The sequence below is a fragment of the Bos taurus genome, chromosome 10 (genome assembly GCF_002263795.3).
Source record: "Bos taurus isolate L1 Dominette 01449 registration number 42190680 breed Hereford chromosome 10, ARS-UCD2.0, whole genome shotgun sequence".
Classification (NCBI taxonomy): domain Eukaryota; kingdom Metazoa; phylum Chordata; class Mammalia; order Artiodactyla; family Bovidae; genus Bos; species Bos taurus.
In genome coordinates, this window is record NC_037337.1 from 63,568,430 (window position 1) to 63,583,379 (window position 14,950).

At 38.0% G+C, this 14,950-nt stretch overlaps 1 non-coding gene across 1 annotated transcript; it reads right to left on the reverse strand.

Annotated features, from left to right (window-relative positions):
• Window positions 1–468: 468 nt before the first annotated feature.
• TRNAS-GGA (transfer RNA serine (anticodon GGA)) lies at window positions 469–540 on the reverse strand. Its single transcript has one exon. It is a non-coding gene; the product is annotated as a tRNA-Ser (tRNA).
• Between the last annotated feature and the right edge of the window lie 14,410 nt (window positions 541–14,950).

A 14,950-nucleotide genomic window follows, 5' to 3' on the forward strand; every position in this document is an offset into this window, starting at 1 on the left:
AATGCCTTTACAAGTAAGGCCCAATTTCTCTTCTTTTCATTTTGATACAGATTCCTTTCTTCATTTATTCAACACAATATGTATTCTTCACTTACTATTTGCCAATCACTTTCCTCAAAGGGATCATATCTGCTGTGTGAGTGTGTGTATGTATCTGTGACAGAGAGATAGAGAGATATTGAGAAAAAGGGTGAGCTTTGAGTGGGTTGTAAACAGACATGTAAACAGGCAATCATAATCAGTGTGCAAATAAGGACAGGTATAGTGCAGCACAGACAAAACATCAAATTCAAACCCAGAACTATGGACGGTTTCCTGAAAGAGATGATGATTTTACTAGGCTTTTGCTGCTGTTGTTGTTCCGACTCTTTGGGACCCCATGGACTGTAGCCTACCGGGCTCCTCCCTCCATGGGATTCTCCAGGCAAGAGTACTGGAATGGGTTGCCATTTCCTTCTCCAGGGGATCTTCCCAACCCAGGGATCGAACCCAGGTCTCCTGCATTCCAGGCAGACACTTTAACCTCTGAGCCACCAGGGAAGCCCAACCCACTGCAATGGTCTTGCCTGGAGGGTCCCATGGACAGGGAGGTCTGGTGGGCTGCAGTCCATGGGGTCCCCAAAAATCGGACACAACTGAAGTGACTTAGCATGCATGCATGCATATGTATACATATATGTATAGTTGATTCACATTGTTGTACAGCAGAAACTAACACAACATTGTAAAGCAGTTATCCTCCAATTAAAAAATTTTAATGAATAAAAATAAAACACATACTATAAAAATTCCAAAATAAAAAAATTATAATAAATTAGTTTTCCCTTCAACCAAAAAAAAAAAAAAGGTAAGGTATCTAGGACAAGGCATATGGAGAAAAGAATTACTGTCGGAGTCAACAACACATAGAATGTGTGCAAGCGTGCAAGTAGTGAGGTATGATTGAAGGAATGAGGTGTTGAGTGAGACATGGGGCACTGCCAATTCTTAACACCTCTGATACACTATATTCTAAGCCAGTATCATTTTTTGCTTACAGTAAAAAGCCTCCTACATGGTCTCCTTGATTCTACTCTTCTAATAGTCTCATCAGACAATAGCTGCCTGAGAGGCTTTTTAAAATGCAAGTCATGTCACTCCTTTGCACAAAACTCTAAGTAGCTGACCATCTCATAGGAATGAAATTAAATGTCTTCAAAATGGCATACAAGTGTCTAGATGCTTTTGCTCCTGGCTTCTCTCTCTGTTTTTGTTTCCTGTCTATATTCCCATGCTCACTCCTTTCCAGCAATTTTCACCAAACTGTCTCCCAACTCAGGATTTTGTTGTTTCTCAAAACATTCTTTTCTCCACATATCCCGGTGATACTCTTTATGCTCAGATGTCACTCAGAGAAGTATTCCCTGACTGTGCTGTGCTTTTTGCTCAGTTGTGTCTGACTCTGTGACCCTATGTATTGTAGCCCACCAGGCTCCTCTGTCCCTGGGGATTCTCCAGGCAGGAATACTGGAGTGGGTTGCAATACCTTACTCCAGGGGATCTTCCCAACCCAGGGATTGAACCCAGGTCTCCTGCATAGCAGGCAGATTCTTTACCATCTGAACCACCAGGAAAACTTGAGAAGACTGGAGTGGGTAACCTAACCCTTCTCCAGGGGATCTTCCTGACCCAGGAATTGAACCAGTATCGCCTACATTGCAGGTGGATTCTTTACCAGCTGAGCTACCAGGGAAGCCCATTGACTGACTGCACTATCTAAAGTTGTACCTACCCTCTCTTCTCTTACACACTTCTGCTTTCCTGCAGAAGTGAGCAGCCTAACCTGACCTGTACTCAATACATATTTGTTGACTCTCTGTCCCTGCCCTACTAGAATACATGCTACATGAGGGTGTTGTCTGCTTTTCTCACTATCTTAACCCTGATACCTAGAACAGTGTTTCACATAGAACAGACCCTCAATACATATTTGTTGAATGAACACACACACGAATGAATGGGAATGTATCTTTTTAAAGAATCTCTCCTCCTCCATGATTATTATACATACTAAATAAATTAGATTTTTATCCTGAAGGTAATGAAGAGTGGTTGAAGAATTCTAAGCAAAAAGTTACATCACCCAAGGTGTACTTTAGAAAAATTATCTATCATCCAGGAGGAGGATAGATGGAAGGTTTTGAAGTAATTCAGGCAAGAAATTATGAAAATAAAACAAAAAATGTGAAAGTGATGAAAGAGAGGATGATTCACTTTAAAGAAATATTCAATTGATGAAGCCTCCTGGGTCGCCCTTAAATCAAAAAGGTACACTGGTGTAAGAGGAGGAAACAGCATGACCAGTTTGCCCACAATTCTCCTAGTTTCAAAACTGAAATTTCTGCATCCTGAGAAAATCCTCAGACCTGCGTAAAACAGACTGATTGATCACTCTAAAAAGTCAGAGATACTTCAGGAACACAATTTTTTCCTCCATTTACATTTAAATAGTAGCAATGATTCCCACATAAGTTATTTTCTTAAGAATCATTTCAAATCCCATGTTCCCCTACATATTCACATTTCCTTTCCTTTCTATCCCCAATGCCAAACACCTCACAGTCTTAAATTATCTCCCTCTTATGAAGGACCACATTGTTTGTTAATTTCTTCCAGAACAAGTGACCTAATCTGCTTAATGTAATACATTCATTGACCATATTGCACATTTACCTTTTAGACTCAAAGCTTATATAACATAATTACCAAGCTTTATTCATCCTATTATCTTTGCCAAACATGTAGTAGAGCTATGAATTCATGTCTTTTGAAGGAGCTGATATAGGCATGTGTATACACTACAAATTTAGATAAATAGAAGGTGAAGTCTGACAGTGTTGATCTTTGCTTGGGAAAAGGAAGTAGTGTGACCACATACTATCAGCAACCTAGAAATATTAATCAAAGACAAGCTGGCCACCACCTTTGAAAAGGGAGCAGAGAATGCAATAGTCATCATTGCTCACAAGGATGATTCTCAGCATAGCCAGGACCCGCACATCTGATCACATGAAGACTGCTTTGTGTGCCATCTTGGGCCTATTGACTCTAAGATTCCAAAAGAGGAGGAGAATGGATATTGTGAACTGGGTTTCAAAGTCTTTAGACAAGCAATAATACATATTTTAACCCTATGTATATATAGAGCAAGACATACCACATGTAAATTTAGAGTTTTGAGCATTGCTATGTTGACCAGCAATTTGAGCCAGAATTTATTAGATTGGTGCAAAAGTAATTGCAGTTTTGCATTGTTGAACTTTGCCATTTGATATTAGAATATATTCATAAATAAATGTGGTTATGTTAGACATCATTTCAATGCACATTTATCATTTTATGCTTTTTTGCTCATCATTTATTTACTGCTGTTTATTTCACATTTATTTTAGACTAGGGAAATGATGTTAGACAAAAAGCAAATTCAAGAGATTTTTTTATTCAAGTTCAAAATGGGTCCTAAAGCAGCAGAGACAACTTGCAACATCAACAGCAGATTTGACCCAGGAACTGCTAATGAATGTACAGTGCAGTGGTGGTTCAAAAGTTTTGCAAAGGAGACAAGGGCCTTGAAGACGAGAAGCAGAGTGGCTGGCCATTGGAAGTTGACAATGACCAATTGAGAGCCATCATCGAAGCTGATTCTCTTACAACCACACAAGAAGTTGCTGAAGAATTCAACATCAACTGTTCTACAGTCATTCGGCATTTGAAGCAAATTGGAAAGGTAAAAAAGCTCAATAAGTGGGTGCCTCATGAACTGACCAAATATCAAAAAAAAAGTTGTTTTGAAGTGTTGTCTTCTCTTACTCTATGCAACAATAATGAACCATTTCTTGATCAGATTGTGATGAAAAGTGGATTTTATATGACAACCGGTGATGATCAGTTGAGTGGTTGGACCAAGAAGATGCTCCAAAGCACTTCCCAAAGCCAAATTTGCACCCAAAAATGGTCATGGTCACTGTTTGTTGGTCTGCTGCCCACCTGGTCTACTATAGCTTTCTGAATCCTGGCAAAACCATTACATCTGAGAAGTATGCTTAGCAAATTGATAAGATGCACCCAAAACTGCAATGCCTTCAGCCGGCATTGGTCAACAGAAAGGGCCCAATTGTTCTCCACAATGATGCCTGGCTGCACGTCACACAATCAATGCTTCAAAAGTTGAACTAATTGGGCCACGAAGTTTTGCCTCACCTGCCATATTCACCTGACCTCTCGCCAGCTGATTACCTTGGTAACTTTTGCAGGGAAAAAGCTTCAAGCATCTTGACACCTTTTTGCAGGGAAAATGCTTTCACAACCAAGAGGCAGAAAATACTTTCCAAGAGTTCATCAAATCCCAAAACATAGATTTTTATACTACAGGAATATACAAACTTATTTCTCATGGACAAAAATGTGTTGATTGTATTGGTTCCTGTTTTGACTAGTAAAGATGTGTTTGAGCCTAGTTATAACAATTTAGATTCAAGGTCCAAAACAGCAATTACTTTTATACTAATTTCAGATAAAAATAAAACCCCTGGAGAATTACTTTATACATGATGCTGCATTCTTGGCAACATCGCATAAACACCAAATACTTCCTCATGATCTCTAGCATCCTGATGCAGGGATATATGTGCACATCTCAATTTCACATTTCTTCAGACCCTAGTTATGTTTGCTGCTGCTGCTGCTAAGTCGCTTCAGTTGTGTCCGACTCTGTGCGACCCCATAGACGGCAGCCCAGCAGGCCCTGCCGTCCCTGGGATTCTCTAGGCAAGAACACTGGAGTGGGTTGCCATTTCCTCCTCCAATGCATGAAAGTGAAAAGTGAAAGTGAAGTCACTCAGTCGTGTCCGACTCTTAGCGACCCCATGGACTGCAGCCTACCAGGCTCCTCTGTCCATGGGATTTTCCAGGCAAAAGTACTGGAGTGGGGTAGTATTATTCCCTAGTAGTTAAATACAAGTCTATATATTTGTGTCTATATATAGAAATGGCAACCCACTCCAGCATTCTTGCCTGGAGAATCTCCCAGGGATGGCAGAGCCTGGTGGGCTGCCGTCTATGGGGTCGAGCAGAGTCAGACACGACTGAAGCGATAGCAGCAGCAGCAGCGTAATACATGGAAACCAATTGAAAACTTGTGTTTGGCTTCCAAAGCAAAAGCCAAAGTAGTGGGACCCACTTCATATGGTTTGAACAGTCATGTAACAACAGTCCTCATTAACATACCTCACACAGAGTAGGAATCACACTGGAACTTTAGATCAAACCACTCAAAACTCACAGGCATAGGATATAAAGAGTATATTTATCTATTCTTCTTGACTATTTTTTGGTGTGAGGACTGCTTGTTTTCTATGTTAGTTGTTAAAAGCTTTGACTTCAGTTGACTAGATAGTGCTTCCTTCAGCAAGCCAGTGGAGTCCCCTGCTTCAAACAAAGTTCATCCCCTCTTTTTGATATCAGGTTCTCCCATAGCTAGTCCTCTAATCTTTTCATTCTTTCCTCTTCTGAAACTAAAAATAATTATCTGTTTTTCTCAATATCTGTTTGCATTATAATAACAGTCTGAACAGAAGATTTGAAATCCCAGGGCTGCTGGCACTCTATCCTGGGAAGATATAAACTCAAGAACTATGGGAAAAAATTTCTCAAGAATATCCTTCAGAGTTAGAATGAATTGCATTGATATAATAGTAGGTTGGATTTGATCAACAGTAAACAAGTTCCAGGCATTAGTATGTCACATGATTTGGACACTAATTTGTATGAAATGATCCCTTAGGGCTATGCTAGTCCCAATTTATATTCTAAAAATCATCTAAATATTCAAATAAGCATCTTTAAGATTAAACCATGAAGACCAGCTGCTGCTGCTGCTGCTGCTGCTCCTAAGTCGCTTCAGTCGTGTCCAACTCTGTGCGACCCCATAGATGGCAGCCCACCAGGCTCCCCCGTCCCTGGGATTCTCCAGGCAAGAACACTGGAGTGGGTTGCCATTTCCTTCTCCAATGCATGAAAGTGAAAAGTGAAGTGAAGTCACTCAGTCGATACCACTTAATCCAAAATTTCCTTAATCAATTTTTCTTATAATTTAGGATAGTCTTTTCACTTGAGCATAATGATATAATAATGTGTTTTAATGATATATAGATAAAAATAAAATAGGTGGAAATATGACAATTTCAGTACTAGACCAGAGTTCTAGTGACTCTACTTGTCATACTCATGCCAAATCTAGAATCTATAATATTGATTTATAGTCATGTTTACCTAACACCTTTCCAGTTTTAAAAGGGATGAATGTATTGATTGGTCTTTGAGCCCAAGGATTCAGTGATTAAATCACATAATGTTTTAGTGCAGTGCTTTTTGGAAGGAAGATGTAGTGGCATCAGCAGGAGTCTCTGCATGGCCAGGCAGGCTGGCCTGGAGTTTGCATCACACTGAGGGAAGTAAGGAAAGGTCTAGCACTTTTGACTTCGGCATCGCTTGTCTCCACTTTAAAACTGGGCATTTTGGGGCTGTTTTGAGGGGCTCAAAAATGAAGTAGTGGCACACACACTCCTGTACTCACTGAAGATCTTTCATAATGATGACTATTTCTTGCCTCTACAGGAAGCTTTATAAACCACAAAGTTCTTTTGAAGTCATTATATCCTTTGCAATTTCCTGTAGGGCTAGATAAATATCTTCACTTGTAAATGGGAAACTGAATCTGAATGATTATCTTGAAACACAATAAACATTCAGTTCTTTGACATGAGTATGGAATGTGTTATACTTGATTATATTCTGTTCGGTAATTATATAATAGGTCAGGTATTACTTAACAATTTTCAAAATATATTAACATATATAGAAAATGTATAATGATCATAGTTTCAACCTCACTGGTAGTAGTGGAAGACAAGATGTACAAAGCGCCTTGTACTTGTACTTAGTCGCTAAGTTACGTCCGATTCTGCAACCCCATAGACTGTAGCCTGCCAGGCTCCCCTGTCCATGGGATTTCCCAGGCAAGAATACTGGAGAGGTTGCCATTTCCTTCTCCAGGAGATCTTCCCAACCCAGGGATCAAACCCATGTCTCCTCCATTGGTAGATAGAGTCTTTATCAGTGAGCCACCTGGGAAGCCATACAAAACACCCTCCCCCACAAAAAAAAGTGTATTGCGTACCTATAGTCTCTAGGACATCGTGCTAGACACAATGTTCACATATAGGGTTCTAAAGAGATCTAGGTTGTGATAACAATGATAAACTCTTTTACTTGTAATTTTATAAAATTGACATTTATTGACAAATGTCAATAAGAGATTTTGCTAAAATAATAGGATAATACTTAAGGAAATCAGTAACTTCATTAAAGTATCCAATTAGTGAATGGTGTAGAAAATTCAGCTGGAAATGCCTCATCCAAAGAGAGCATTGACTCTTCACACAAAGCAGTTTGGTTGGGCAAGCGTTTTACAGAGAGGTCTGACTCTCCCATTCTGTGCAGAGAAAAGCTATGATAAAATGGATGATCTTTAAAACAAAATGTCCTTGGCTGTGGGCAGAGTTCTCAGACAATGTTTTGCCTTCATTATCCCCAATGTAATCTCTTATAACCACACACAAATTTCTGTCAAGCTGATGTCTCAAATTTGTAATTCAGTCAATACACAGTTATTGACTGTCACTATGTTCAGAGCAGGTATGTAAATGTTGTAATAGTGTATCAAAGGAACTTGACTGTCACTTTTCTTTTTCCTATGTTTACTCCTCGCTACCCTGCCTTGGGAAGAGAAACTTAGTTCTATCTGAAAAATCCACTTATATAGCTCTAAGTTATGTAGTGCATTCAATTACTAATTTTCAGTTTCCTCAGTGAAATGATCATGAGCCAAGCGTAGGAATCAAAGGCAAATATTAATTACCCAGTAGCTGAACTTCTTATTTTAGTCTATAGAATCTGACAAAAAAAAATATGGAGAAATCCATATATCATATACACAAACTGTCCATCCAATGTTTTGAGATATTTACAGTCTAAGAAAATGTTTAGGGTGAAAATACCCGAGGCACTTTCAGAAGTTTTAGAATTGGAAGGAAAGACAGGAGGCTAAAAACACTGCTGTCTTGAAGGCAATGTGAAACTAACTTTTCTCTAATTTCCTAATTAAATTTTACAACTTTTAGATAAATTCAAGGCTCCTTTGTTGTTCTAAGCATGGAGGTCAATTAAAGGACTTGCCAAGGGAAGTTCATTCATACACCATTGTTTCAGAAACAAAAAGGGGTTGCTTGAGGAAACTGGGTATGGTGGACAGAAGCAAACTATTTAGAATGTACTTTTACAGTGGCTTCTTTCTACTACTTTCTTTCTTCTGGGTACTTGAAGCTGGCTATTCTTTTCAGGAATTATAACAAAATACTTTTATTTTCTGTGTGTATTTTTGCTGATTCACTAACAGTTTTCATGAAAACTGCATATTCCCAAAGACTTTCTTTCTTCCCTGTACACTTAACAATATTTTCATCATTCAAAAATAGATCTCAATATCACCTCCTCTATGAAGATCTTCTGGAATCTTCTCCAATATTCCATTAAGTCACTGTCCTACTAGGCTTCCATAATATTTCATATCCATCTCCACCAATGCTAACTCACTATTTTTTGCATATAAAACTGTCTCCTTTCATGGACTGGAAGACCCTAGATGGGAAGAACCACTAGAGCAGTTACCTCCTTTATACTGGCTAGACAAACAGAAGTGAATAGACCATACAATTCATTAGTTCATTGCAAAAATATTAGTTATTTTTTTTTGCATTTATGTTATTATTTTGTATTTATGTTCTTACTTCTCCCTTAAATTGGGCTTTCTCTCCATAGGCCCTGTTGCCTCTGTTGCACGTGGTTTATCACATGTATCAAGAGATTAGAACATTAAGCATGTGACAAATATCAACAGTGACCTGGGGATTTATTATAATCTACCAATATGCTCAACCTTGTAATTGCTCAGGGCTTTTTGCTCCATAATTATTTGGTTGCCTCAGTGTAGCCATTCAATGATGTTATAATTAGTGGGTAATTAACTAAAGCATTTACCGAGGTGCTGTAGAGCATGAAACATGTGTGCAAGCTGATAACATGAGGATTGATAAACCACTTAGTCAACGATTTTCTAAAACCACTTTAGCAGATCCTTTCAAACCTCACCAATTGGAAACCCTTTCCTCTTTCAGACTCTAGCTTATTCCACAGATGTTTTGTGTGCCATATCAAATGTAGATTGGGGCCATCTAAGCCCTGCCTTATTGCCTCTCCCACTGTACCTGCATTTCCACATACACCCTTTCACACTTCCACAAAACCTTGATCTTCATAGCAATTACCAGTTCTCAAATTGTCTGAGGTGGATCCTGCAGAGGATTGGCTCCAATTTATAGATGGAAACATCTTGGAGAGCTTAAGCCACTTGGCTTAGTTTAAATACCGCAATTTAAAAGACTTGGTAAAATATACCTGTTTCAAACCTGAGCCTCTTCAGACTCTGTACTGAGTACTCTTTACAGTGTAATTTGTATACAAGGGGGAATATCAAAAGCCGAAGAGGAGGCAGAGTAGATTACATCTGGGAAGGAAAGGGAAAAAAGGTAGAATAAAATGTAATAGTGAGATTAAATGTTGAAGTAAAGTGATAGGGAGTGCTGTTGACACCTTAAAAATATCCCCAAACTCTAAACACTAATTAATATATAAATACAAGTTGGCTGCTGTCTCATCCTTTTATGTAAGAATGTATCCCTCTATAAGAAGATAATACTGCTGCTGCTGCTAAGTTGCTTCAGTCGTGTCTGACTCTGTGCGACCCCATAGATGGCAGCCCACCAGGCTCCGCTGTCCCTGGGATTCTCCAGGCAAGAGTACTGGAGTGGGTTGCCATTGCCTTCACTGAAGATAATACCAGTAGAACCTAAATCATAAGGCTGTTTGGAAAAGTAACTGAGATAATGAATATTAAGCTCCTAGATGGTGTCAGATACACAGTAAGCACCAACAATTAAAAGCTGTTAGGATGAGCGGGAGAGAGAAGGAGGAAGAGGGAGAAAGAGAGAGGATACAAAACAGGCCATCTAAGAGATTTGAGAGGAGAAGTGGGTCCTGCTTACCCACCATTGCCCAGGGGAAGAATGAGTGACTGGACTCATGGTTGGTCCTGCTTGTCCAGACTGAACTTATTGAACATTGAATCCAATGGCTAAGCCCTCTTGTTCTGATTGTGTCCTTTCAAAACAATCTTCTGCTTATGATTTGGATTCCCTCAGAGCCTAGGAGGTGCTGCTTTCCAAATGCCAGCACGTCCTTCTCAAGCTGGAACCACTGTGAGTTTAAAAATATCATTCTGGTTTGTGCACTATCACAGGAGTAAGTGGTTTTATAACTTACCCTATATGAGTCTCCTTTTCTTCTTCATCTCACTTCAACATTCCTCTCTGATAGTGTTTTTTTTACTAGTAATAGTAACCCTGGCATCCTTGTCTAAGGATCTGCCCTTGGAGCAACCCAAGCTATTTCAATCCCTGTGAGTCTCTCTGTCTCACTTACTCTCATCTTGGCCTTCCTCTCTTAGGTTGCTTTTCATGGTGGGAGGCATGACCACCAGTGGAACCAGTGCTGTGTACAATACATAGAGGTCATGATGCAAGGGAAGGAGAGAGCCATCTGTTCAACTCTAGTTCTGAAAAGTCCTGGGAAGAACTTTTGTCTGTCCTGAGCTAGGTATCAAGGGAGGTGTAGTGCTTTGCTTTTCCTGACTTGACAAGCCCAAACAGGAGTCACAGAGCACTATGATTAGTGGCCTCTCAGAAATTCAGAGTGAATGAGGAGAAATCTTCAATTGGAAGGGGAAGAGAATCACTATTATTAACAAGAGAACTAAGCAGTATGTTCAGCAGATAAAAACAACAGATGCTCAGTATAGATGTATAAAAACAGCACACTTACCAAATATAAATTGGCAACAATGATAGCATGCCATTCCTCCAGAAATGGAGAGAAGTAACTGTCAAAATAGGATGTCCAGTCCCACTGTACCCCTTGCTAGATGCGTCCTCAGATCCTGGCTCCCAGTTTCAATTCTCCTGGACTCCACCGTAGAGCATCAGTGTGAGATGCAGCCAAGCAGGCTTCACATCTGACTAATCCACCGAGGTGCCACTAGTGACAGGGCACTGGACTAGAGCTGGCAAAACTGGTTAGCCCCCGCTGATCCTGAAGCCTTGAGTTTACCTCTTTAGGGCTTGACCTGGTGTTTGTATGGTGTTTCAATTGGGAATGCCTGTGTACCAGAATCAAAATTACTCTATGGTGGACCAATAAGAGACAATATTCTTGTGTTGTCATTCTCATTAAGATTAAATAATATTCATTAATACTAGTTTAAAAGTTTGACAATTGCTCATAATTGAACAGATAGTAAATCCTCTCAGTAATGGTTTTAATCATAGTTTCCAATGATAATTTTAATCATAGTTTCTCCATAATAGCTTTATTGAATAATTAGCTTCACTGTTGCCTGTCTTACTAACTCTATCTTCCCTACTGTCATCAGTGTTCTGTATGAAAAAAAAAAAAAAAACAAACAAACAAAAACAAACAAAATTATAAAAGCAAATCAATCATCATGTCATTTTTCTACTGAAACACACTACTGCTCTTTGGTTCCAGGATAGAAAATAACTGTGTTATCTTGTAATTAAAAAATAATATTGACAGATAAATGAAACCTTTACAATTTCACCCAAGCTACCTCTCCAGATTTCCACATGCTCTTCACACTCTTTCTCCTAATGTCAACATTTTGCTTAACCACTATGCATTCATCACAACTAAGATATTAATATTTGTAGAATAGTATTAACTAAACTACAGATATTATTCAGATTTTGTCAGTTTTTTCCATTAATGTTCTTTTGTGTTCCAGAATCCAATCCAGGATATCACATACCACATTTAGTTATCCTGTCTCCCTAGTTTACATTTATTCTTTCCTCACCATTCATGACCTTGACTCTTTTGAAGTGTACTAGAAAGGTATTTTATATACTTTTATTATCTTTTATCTTATAGTATTTTGGCAAAACATGGTTTTCCAAAGTTATTTATGTCTTCTTTTTTCTTCCTGTCTCCTTTGGTGAGGTTATGTCACACATTTGCAGAACAGACACGTTTAAACAGTCTGTATCCTATCCAGAGTTCTTCCAAAATTTTAGGGGATTTTTTAAAAATTGCATACAGTAGAATTAACTCAGTGATGTGCAGTTCTGTGCATTTTGATAACTACATAGAATTGCCACAATATCATACAAAGCTATTTCTTTCTAAAACTTCCTGTGCAACCTCTTGGTACTCAAAGTACCACCACCTTAAATCCACGGGAACAAACATCTGTTTGCCATCCCTATAATTCTACCTTTTGTAGAATTTCATACACATGGAATCACATAATATCAGAAATCAGCCTTGAAGTCTGATTTCTTTCTCTAAGCAAAATGCATTTAAGATCCATCCATGCTGATACCTGAATCAATGTCTGTTCTATCTTTTTTTAGGAATTGGTCCATTAGGTGGATGCACCATGGTTTGCTTATCCTTTCACCTGGATATTTGAGTTGTTTTCAGGTTTGGGCTCTTATGAATAAAGGTGCTAGAAATGCTGGTGTACAAGTTTTTGTGCTAACATAAATGTTCAGTTCTTGTGGGTAAATTCCTAGGAGAAAGGATGCTCGATCATATGATAAGCATTTGATTAACTTTATAAGAAACTGGAAAACTATTTTCCAAAGTGGTTGTGATATTCTGCATTCCAGAATATCCAGAATTTCTGTTGCTCTGTATCCTCTTTACTACTTAAAGTCTTCAGTTGATTTATTTTAGTCATTCTAATAGGTATATAAAAGTGAACTTAAAAAAAAACCTTGCAATTCCCTAATAACTAATGATCAGTGCAACTAACTGTGGCAACTCTATGTTTTATTGTTAAGAAGTAAGTAGTTTATTTTCTGGATGTATATCCTTTAGCAGGTGTGTGATTTACAAATATGTTCTGAGTCTGTGTCTTATCTTTTTGTTTTCTTAAAAGTGTCTTTCATAGATCAGAAGTTTTGGTAAAAGTCTAATTTACTAATGTTCTTTTATGAATTGTGCTTTTGAGTTCATCTCTTAAAACTCCTAATCAAAGTCAAGGTCATGTAGATTTTCTCCTATTTTCTCCTAGAAGAGTTTTTAGTGTTACATTTTACACTTTAGGCCCATAATCCATATTGGTTTAGTTGGTATAAGATGTGAGACATATGTCAGGGTTTATTGCTTTATAAATTGTGTTCAGTTATTTTAGTATCATTATGTGAAAGGGATACTCTTTCTCCACTGAATTGTATTTGTTCTTTTATAAAAAGTTAGTTCACTGTATTTGTTTAGATCTACTTTTGAGCTCTTCATTGTGTTTAATTAATCTATGCCTATCCTTTCAGCATTACTCTGATTACTGTAAATTTAGTAAGTCTTGAAGTTGGCTACTGTGGAATTTCTAACATTATTTTTTTCCCCCTCATACTTATTTTGGCACAGTTACCTTTTATGTTAATTGTAAGGTTCTTTCTCTGGCTTTGGGTGGTTCCCCCACACACAGGGTCTGGTCAGTATTCTGCTGGTTTCTTCAGGGGGCTGCTATTCAGATTCCCAGACTTTTCTCTCTGTGAAGCTCTTTTCTCTCTGGCACTGAATCCTTTGAATTCTGGTATCTTCTTCTTCCCAAAATCCCAGCTCTGTCTCCTCAAGTCAGACAATACCTAGCTCTGTCTGGGTTCCTCCTTTCTGTGCTACATCCTGGAAACTCTCCAAGGTAGTAAGCTGTGCCAACCACAACAGTCAGGCTCACCTCAATTCTTCCCTTCTCTTCCCTTCTTTCATCTCTGCAGCTCTCCTTTCCCCTCCTGCCCTCCCTTCCCCACCTCTCCTCCCCTTCTCTCTCCTCTTCTCTTTTCCCTCTCTTTCTCTCTTTCTTTTCAGAGTGTTTAGAGGGAATTACTGTATATTGGTCAGAAGCAAACTTCCACTTTTAGTTTTATCTTATGATAAAATTGTATATATTTAAGGTGTACAGCATAATATTTTGATATACATGTGCATAGTAAAATCATTATAATCAGAAGATTATTATGCTAAGTAAAATAAGCCAGACATAGATAGGAAAACACTGCATTATGTCTCTTATATGTGGAATCTAGAAAAGTCAAATACATAGAAGCAGAGAATAGAACTATGGTTATCTGGACCAGGAAGGTGGGAGGAATAGGAGATATTGGTCAAAGGATACACAAGGTATAAGGTTATGTAGGATGAGTAAATCCAGACATCTTATATATAGTATGATGACTATAGATAATAATACTATGTTGAATACTAGAAATTTTCTAAGAAGGTAGATTTCAGGTGCTCTCATCATAATGAACTGCTTGTTTTGTTGTTTTCCTTATTATTTCTATTGTTGCATTGTTTTTATGGCATTATTTTCTATTTCTTTGTTATTTTATTTTATTAACTTCTTGAGATGGACACTTGACTAGTTAATTTCTAGTTATTATTTTCTAATGTGAGTATTTAATAACATTTTCATTACTTAGGTACATCATGTTTTAAATATTATCCAATATCAAATATTTTATAATTCCTACTATAATTTACTTCTTTCACTGAAGAGTTATTTTGAGCATTATTATTTTTAAATTTTTCAAATATATAACTTAATTACAGTTTTATTTCTGGTTCTAATTTAAATACATTTTTAACAGAGAATACAGAAGGAAATGGCACCCACTCCAGTGTTCTTGCCTGGAGAATCCCAGGGACGGGGGAACCT